Below are 8,758 nucleotides of genomic sequence, written 5' to 3'. Positions count from 1 at the left end.
ATATATGAGTCAATTCATATAAATTTGAGAACCTTGGATTGTGTGTTTTTCAAACAGTTCATATATTCCACTGTGAATTTCTTCTTTTTCTAAGATTCAGGAAGTCTTGGCAAGTGGTTTTATGCTCAAGCTAATATCTAGGTATAAAAGCAATTAAAAAGGGCTTACCTTCTTCAGAAAGAGCTGAAGTGCTAAAAGAGCATGGAGCTATTGGTGATTTTCTGGGCAATCATAGAGGAAATTAGCTGGTCATAAAGAGGGTAGGAATAGAGGGAAATGGAAAATCATTGTTTAGAAGTAAGAAATAGTGAGATAAAACAGTTAGGGCCACCTTGTGGTTTCTGAGGACATAAAAATTATGGTTTAATTTTTGTCACTGTGTTTATTGGCTTTAGATGAGGAATCATTTGAGAAAAAAATAGAATCTGAATTTCTCTTGGAAGCTCCTTCATATCAATAAAAAAGTGCTGACCATTGGATGTTTTAGGTTTTGCCTACTTTTTTTCTAGGGTGCATTTCAAATAATTTTTCATACTGAAATTTCCAGAACTTCAAATTATGAATTACCGTTTGTGAAATTATACTATCTAGAAAGATCTGGGCATGGAATAGAGTCACAGTGTAAATACATGTAATAAGCAAAAGTTGGGCCTAGAGGAAGTGCTGACTTAGTCTAAGATGAACCCATGAGAGTACGGCACATTGTTGGTAGAATATATTGCTTAGGCACCTCATGTCCCAGATCTTCAACCTAATGGTTAGCCATCTCTAATGGCAGACATAACTATATGCAATGTCCACCATAAGGAATACTTCCACAGGAAGTCTCTCTCTTAATCAGACCTTCAAAGCCTAAACAAGATAAAACTTCAAAATGCTCTCATATGGTTTTGTTTGGTGTCTCAGGGAAAAATTTGTTGTATAATGGTGTCAGTATGACAAACCCTTCTCTACTTATCAGCCAGGTGGGCAGTCTCGAGTGCAGACATACACATCAGTCTTACATCCACCCCTTCCAATAAAATCCTTCTTATAAAGCCACAACAGAATACAATGAGGACAAAGAGCAATGTTGTCTTAGACTGGGTTCTCTAGAGAAGCAAAACCAGTAAAGTGTATAAATACATATATAGAGAGATTTATATCGAAGCAATAGCTCACGCAATTGTAGAGGCTGGAACGTACCAAGTCTGTGGATTAGGATACAGGTTTTTGCTGATTCATGTAGCCACTAGGGCTGGTGAATCCAGGACTGGCAGGTCGGAAAGCAGCTGTCTTGCTCACAGGCTCTGAATATCAACAAATCCCAAGATTGGCAGGCAAAACAGTAGGGCTTCTGCTGATGCACATAGCTTCAGGAGCTGGTGAACCCAAGACCGGTAGGTCGGAGAGTAGGGCTCTGCTCACAGGCTGTGAAGATTTAGGAATCCCAAGATTGGCTGGTAGGCTGATAGCTCAAGTCTTAAGAACCGGAGGTCAGATGAACGGGAGGCATCCGTAGGATCCAGAGTGAGCAAAAAGCTAGAATGTCTGCTTATATTCGGATACAGGCCACACTTCCAAGGAAACTGGTAATAGGAATCTCTCTTTCAACTGATTGGCTACTCAGAGCAGATCCCATCATGGGAATGATCACATATAACACCGAGAATCATGGCCCAGCAAAGTTGCTACACAGTCTTAACCACCACAAGTGTTAACAAGGCAGAATTCCATCAAGGATAAGTGTTTTCAATTCTGATCAGATAATCACCAGATTCCAAAAGAGAGATCATCATTCTTAGGAGAAAAGACTTAACTCCATATCTGGGAGTTAACAAAAAGAAATCAGAGCTCAGACACAATGGAGAACTTTCCTCCCTTGTCCTTGTGTTCAAGGAAAGCTCCAAACAGGAAACTCAAACCTCCGAACAGGAACATACTATTCTACCAAGGTGAAGAAGTTTTGGTTAACAATGTTAAAACTGAGCATCTTGTTCTTGCATGGAAGGCGGGGTCTGGCATTTTTGGCACTGGAGTTCGGTGGGTGGCATCTTGGGGCCTACATGAGCCACTGGCATCAGGCCTGCAGCAACTGGGGCTGGGGACATGTCTTTCTGGACATACTTCATCCAAAAGGAAAGGTAAAAACCACCTGCCCAAAAGGTGGAAAGACTACCTCCCAGTCAGACAATGGATGCCTTGGACTCGTTTCATTGCTTTCAAAGTTCCTTCAAAAAGAGTTTTGAAGGGAATCCTGCTACAGAAGAATTTTTTTTTTTTTTTTTTTTCCCTTTGGGTCTTTATAACAAAATCCAAGAATAAAATGAAGAACATGGACGGATTATTGATTTAACATATACTGAACGTTATTATAAACCAGATGATTTACCATAAACTATTCCTTACTTAAAATTTTTACAGTTGGGCATCAGGCACCAGATGATGACAATATTTTTAAATTTAAATATGCTGTTAATGGATTTTTCAAAGAAAGAGATAATGACAAATTTATTGGGGTCTACTGTACCCATGATTTAAACAGGATTGGCTAGCTCATCTGCAGATATTTAATTGATGTAGAAGGCATGAGGCCAGATAATGCAATTGAATTGTTCAATAGGTGCCAGGGACATTGCATAGAAAGAAAAAAACTACATTGAAGACCTTCAGAATGGTCCCATCAAAAAGAATTGGGGTTCCACTGTATCCAGGTCAAATGGTTTTAAAGAATCAACATACTTCAGGGAAACAGTCCATACCACTAATAAGTTTTTTCACAAAGGACCTACGTGTAATCTACATTGGACCCAAGATTACCCAATGCCTTCTTGGCATTTCTACTCCCAGACCCAGGAATTGTAACAGTCAGTCAGGAAATTTCACAGAATCAAAATGTTTACCATAGAGGCCTTATTCCTCATCCTGGTCCCTCTGGACCAGGCTACTCACAAAGGAGATATTCTTGGACTGTAAAGCCAGATAGCAGTCAAGCAGCCCAAAATAAAAGGTTACCTCCTAACAGAACTTACAACAGACAACGCTATGGATTCTATCCTACTGGGGATGGCTTGAGATACATGAATCTCTTCTAGAAATCTATCTGTAGCCCAGAGCTGGACTGGAGACAGCTGGAATGACTTAACTGGACCAGGTCAAATAAGGTTTATTATCTATTTTATTGTTCCTTTATGTGTTAAGGAGCCTTGGTGGCACAGTGATTAAGTGCTATGGCTGTTAACCAAAAGTTCAGCAGTTCGAATCCATCAGCCCAGCCTTGGAAACACTATGGGGCAGTTCTACTCATTCTATAGGGTCGCTATGAATTGGAATCGACTTAGTAACAAGGGATTTTATTTGGTTTTATGTGTTAAAGATTAAGGAAAAATTATATTGGTATTTACCTCTTTACTGATAAATTTGCAGAAATTGTAAGAGTAAAGGAAAAATCTCCTGTAATTCTAGTCTTAAAATTTTTTTAAGGAAATATTTTGGAACTAATAAAATAATAAAGAATCCCCTTGCAAATAATAAAAAAAAAAGGTAACACTACCAGGATTGTTGACTTCTTCACAAAGAACACAAGAACAACCTGTTGATTACACAAAGGTGAGTTTATCAAACTTACTACAACAAGGATGAACACCATCTTGACAGTTCTAGTCATGATTCGGGAAAAAATGACAAAGATATTTATTTATAGAGTTTTGGTATCTAAGCTAAAATAGTTTGAGGTTGTTCCTTTAGGTTGTTTATTCATTTAAAGCCTTAGCTTCCTGGCAAAGTTTTCTTGACAAACAGTTAAATTGTGTTGATACAGATGGCCTCAGTTCTCCAGTTTAAAGAATCTAACTCGTCTAGAAGCTGTTAGATTGTGCGTATTTGGTAGTGTTATCTGTCATATATTCAATTTGATTTTGATCTCTCTGCTTAAATTAAAGGATTGAATTCTTGACACTTAAGAGTTTCAAACAGCATATGTGATCTTATAATTCAGAGAATATTATCTGTAGCCTATTTTTGTCATTCATTTTTCTCTTCCTCATAGCCCCTCATTTGTTTCACCATATTTAATTACTCGCCACTCCTTTATACATCCACATTGCCAGGATCTCATTTCCTTCTACACCTACAATCCTCCACAAGTTTGTCAGTCATATTTGATTTCATCCAGTTCTATTTTATGGATGAGAGAAAAATTCAAACATTATACAATTCTATTTTGATATTTCAATTGATGTCTATTTCCAGCCTTGAGTTAGGTTACACAAAACTTTCTTCTGTTGATTTACCCAAGGGGAGGGATGCCAGGCTCCTAAAGGGGAAATGGGCAAATAGTCTCACATACATAGTGATGTCACCTTTCTCATTTTTGTTTGTTTGGTTTTTTTTTCTTTTATCAATTTTATTTTTAGAGTTAGGAAATATGATTTATTAATCCAGGACTGGCTACGTAATTTCAGGCTCAGGTCAAAATAAAAATGTGGGGATCTTTATTAAGAATCTCAAGTTGGTGACAGCAGTGCATTAAACAATATGGAAAGCTTCTGAGCGTGGATATTTATGTGACTGCACAGGTTGCAGAACCATGAAGCTAGCTCTGGATTAATTTTTTTTGGATGACAAACACTAAGATTTATTTGATAATTCATTGTTTTTTTTCCTCCAATATATTAAATTTCAGTTTATTTGTCCAGAAATCTAGTCAGGCTCAGCATTTCCCAACAATCACAGTGGTTCTTATTTCTTCTCTTTTTTTTTCCCCCTTATTGGAAACAAGACACTGTTCCACTCAGACTTCAATATGTATGTTAAATTGACATAAATTGATACAAATCATTATGTAATGTATGAAAGGGAACGTTTATTGTGTGTCTGCTAGACTGACGTTATGTATTCTTTTCTAAGTATCAATTTTAATAACAAACTACAGAGGCAAATGAAGTTAGCTGTTTTTCAGCAGTATACCATATTGGAATCATCCATCCTATACAGTCTCAGATACAAGAACACTGTCTTAGTTATCCAGTGCTTCTATAAAAGAAATATCAAAGTGGGTGGCTTTAACAGAAATTTATTTTATCACAGTTTAGGAGGCTAGAAGTCCGAATTCAGGGTGCCAGCTCTAGAGGAAGACTTTCTCTCTCTGTTGACACTGGGGTTAGGTCACTGTCTCCTTTCATTTTCTGTTCTTGGATACTTGGTGACCTTTATATGGCATGACATCTATCTTTCCCCATCTCTTCTTGTACATACTCTCTTGCTTGCTTAATCTGCTCTTTTTATATCTCAAAAGACATTGACTTAAAAACACCCTACATTAATACTATCTCATTATCAAACAAAACCCATTCCCAAATGGAATTATAACAACAGGTATAAACTCAAACCAAACCCTTGCTGTCCAGTCAATTCTGACTCATAGTGACCCTATAGGACAGAGTAGAACAGCCCCATAGGATTTCCAAGGCTGTAAATCTTTACAAAAGCAGCTTGCCACGTCTTTCTCCCACCAAGGGGCTGTGCATTCCAATCACAAACTTTTTGGTTAGCAGCTGAGCCCTTAAACTCTGCTCCACCAGGGCTCCTTCAACAACAGGTATAGATGTTAAGATTTACAATACGTATTTTGGGAGGACACAATTCAAACCATAACAAACACTTTAGAGTGTACTCCTTATCTTAGTCATCTAGTGTTGCCCAAAAAGAAATACCACAAGTGCATGGTTTTAACGAAGAGAAGTTTATTTCCTCACAGTCAAAGGAGGCTAAAAGTGCAAATTCAGGGCGTCAGCTCCAGGGGAAGGCTTTTTCTCTCTGTCGACCTTCTTCTCTTTGGTGTTCCCATGGACTAGGAGCTTCTCTGCGCAGGGACCCCAGTCCAAAGGACACGCTCTGCTCTCAGCACTGCTTTCTTGATGGTATGAGGTCCCCATGTGTCTCTGCTCACTTCTGTCTTTTATATTTCAAAAGATATTGCATTAAGACACTAATCTTGTCAACCTCATCAGTATAACCTCATCACAGTGATAGAATTTGTAACACATGAGGAGATCACATACAATCTTATCATAGTGGTAGACTTTACAACACATAAGGAAATCACGTCAGATAACACAATCATACAATACTGGGAATCATGACCTAGCCAAGTTGTTACACACATTTTCTGGGGGACACAATTCAATCCATGACACTCCTGTATCTATTCTCTATCAATGATATGGTTAGTAGAAATATTACCTGATCATTGGCATACGGATTTTGCTAATCTTTAGAGTATTGAGATAGATTATATTATACATATATACATATATATATACATATATACACACACAAAAAACCCAAACCTGTTACCATTGAGTTGATTCTGACTCATAGCGACCCTAGAGGACAGAGTAGAACTGCCCCCACAGGGTTTCCAAGGAGCAGCTGGTGGATTGAAATTGCCAACCTTTTGGTTAGCATATATATATATACACACACATGCATACATGTATATATACATACGTATATATATATATATATATATATATATATATACGGAGCCCTGGTGTTGCAGTGGTTAAGAGCTCAGTTGCTAACCTATAGGATCGCTATGGGTCGGAATCCACTCAACAGCAGTGGGTTAAGTTATAAGTCATGTGCCGCTTAACATCCATGATACAGTCTGTGAAACAGGACATTATGTGATCTGGACATTGTGCAAACACCATATTACATACAGGCTGTCTCTGGGTTACAAATGTCCGACTTATATACAACCCATAATTATGAACAAACCCCTGTAAAGCCTATTATATTAAAAATTTGAGGTACATAACATTATATGCCTGGAAGTGCAGTTGCCTTGTATAAAAGAGACATGAAATACACGTGTTGCATGCAGGAAGCTGTTGTGTTCGCTATGTCCGGTTAAGTCTGCTGCATCCCGTTCTCCTATCGGGATTTCTGAATTTACGGGACCACGGATGTATATGGGGTTGGACATTGCCCAAAGGGACACTATGTGGTCATGACTGAATATATAGATACGTATTTATATTTATGTATATGTATATTATCTGTGTATGTATATTTATATAGCCAATTTCCTTGGTAGAGGAAGCATATGAAGCGTTTATAGTCATGATTATTTTGAAAACTTTAACACTTTTTAACAACAAAAACAAACAAAAACAAACAAACCAAACACGTTACCATTGAGTGACTTCTGACTCATAGCGACTCAGTAGGATAGAGTAGAACTGCCCCATAGGGTTACCAAGGCTGTAATTTTTATGGAAGCCGATGGCCACCTCTTTCTCCCACGGAGTGGCTGGTAGGTTGAAACCACCGACTTATCTCTTAGCCATGGTTAGCAGCTGAGCACTTACACTTCAAAACCAGGGCTTCTATCACTTTTTAACAATGCTCAAGAATTTTCTTTGTCCAGATATTCTCTCTTTATCTTAACTTTATATCATCTCCATTGGAGTATTCTAAATACTCCAGTCTAGTTATCATCCTTTGACTAATCAAGTAAAATTTAATCATTGCCAAGATATTCTCTCAGAGGTTTCTTTTATCAGCATATAGTCGCTCCTTCAGGGACATCTTCCATTAATATAGCTTGAACTTATTCTCCATGGATATGAATACCAAGATATACTGCCCAACTTAGATATACATGTTTTCCTGTCTGGTAAAATACATTATTTTGAAAACTAAAGTTATTATCTTTCTAAGCAAAGCAGTTCTTAACCTGGATTGCCTGATTATGTTACTGGCAATGTTCTTAAAACACCAACACTGATTTATATGGATACAATTAATACATAAAATATGCAATTAACATTTGCTTATTTTCATTGAAAGATGAAAAAATGTTTTATGTAGGAATGATCTAAGACCAAAACATTTCTATTTCTTGTCTTTTCTGTAGCTTATTTCAACATATATCTATAGTGGAAGAATAACTTGATAGGACAACATTTTACCTGACTGATTTGGAGCTATTATCCTTTGATGCACGTGTGTGTATATGTGTGTGTGTGGGTTTGTGTTTACCCCTAGAGAATTTTGAAATAGAAATAGTATGCATATAAATTGGCTCATAAAAGTTTTTGGACCAGGTTATAAACCTATATTTTCTTAATTTGCGTTATTGTTATCATTGGGCAAAGTAAAAGAGCATTGCTTAAAACAATGTTAAATTCAGTCACTGAATAGAATTAAAAAATCCAGTTTACAATTATTTTCTTCTTTAGCACAGTTTGTGAAAATTATGTAGAAATGTAAAAAATTCAATGGCAAGATTATCAAGTTTATTGGAAGAAAGATTGAATTATCATTCTAGCTCTTCAGTTTGATATCCACCTTTTTTACCTTCTAATTATGTGATATAAAAGTTATTAATTATAATTTCTTTTTTTTTAAATTTTTTTATTGTACTTTAGATGAAGGTTTACAGAACAAATAGTTTTTCATTAAACAGTACACATATTGTCTTATGACAATGGTTAACAACCCCATGACATGTCAATACTGTCCCTTCTCAACCTTGGGTTCTCTATTGCCAGCTTTCCTGTCCCCTCCTGCCTTCTAGTCCTTGTTGCTGGACTGTTGTGCCCCATTAGTTTTGTTTTGTTTTATGGGGCTGTCTAATCTTTGGCTGAAAGATGAACCTCCGGAGTGACTTCACCACTGAGCTAAAAGGGTATCCGGGGGCCATACTCTTGGGATTCCTCCATAATTATGATTTCTTACAATATTTAATTGTTTGGAAAATTCTTAAATA

At 36.9% G+C, this 8,758-nt stretch overlaps 1 pseudogene; it reads left to right on the top strand.

The window, feature by feature from the left end:
- The first annotated feature begins 1,843 nt into the window (after window positions 1–1,843).
- On the top strand, window positions 1,844–3,074 carry LOC101349431 (RNA/RNP complex-1-interacting phosphatase pseudogene; annotated as a pseudogene).
- Window positions 3,075–8,758: the final 5,684 nt, after the last annotated feature.

Source organism: Trichechus manatus, unplaced genomic scaffold (genome assembly GCF_000243295.1).
Source record: "Trichechus manatus latirostris isolate Lorelei unplaced genomic scaffold, TriManLat1.0 scaffold00017, whole genome shotgun sequence".
In the NCBI taxonomy this organism is placed as follows: domain Eukaryota; kingdom Metazoa; phylum Chordata; class Mammalia; order Sirenia; family Trichechidae; genus Trichechus; species Trichechus manatus.
The sequence above is the reverse complement of the archived record's forward strand: the minus strand, read 5'-3'. Positions and strand labels throughout refer to the sequence as shown.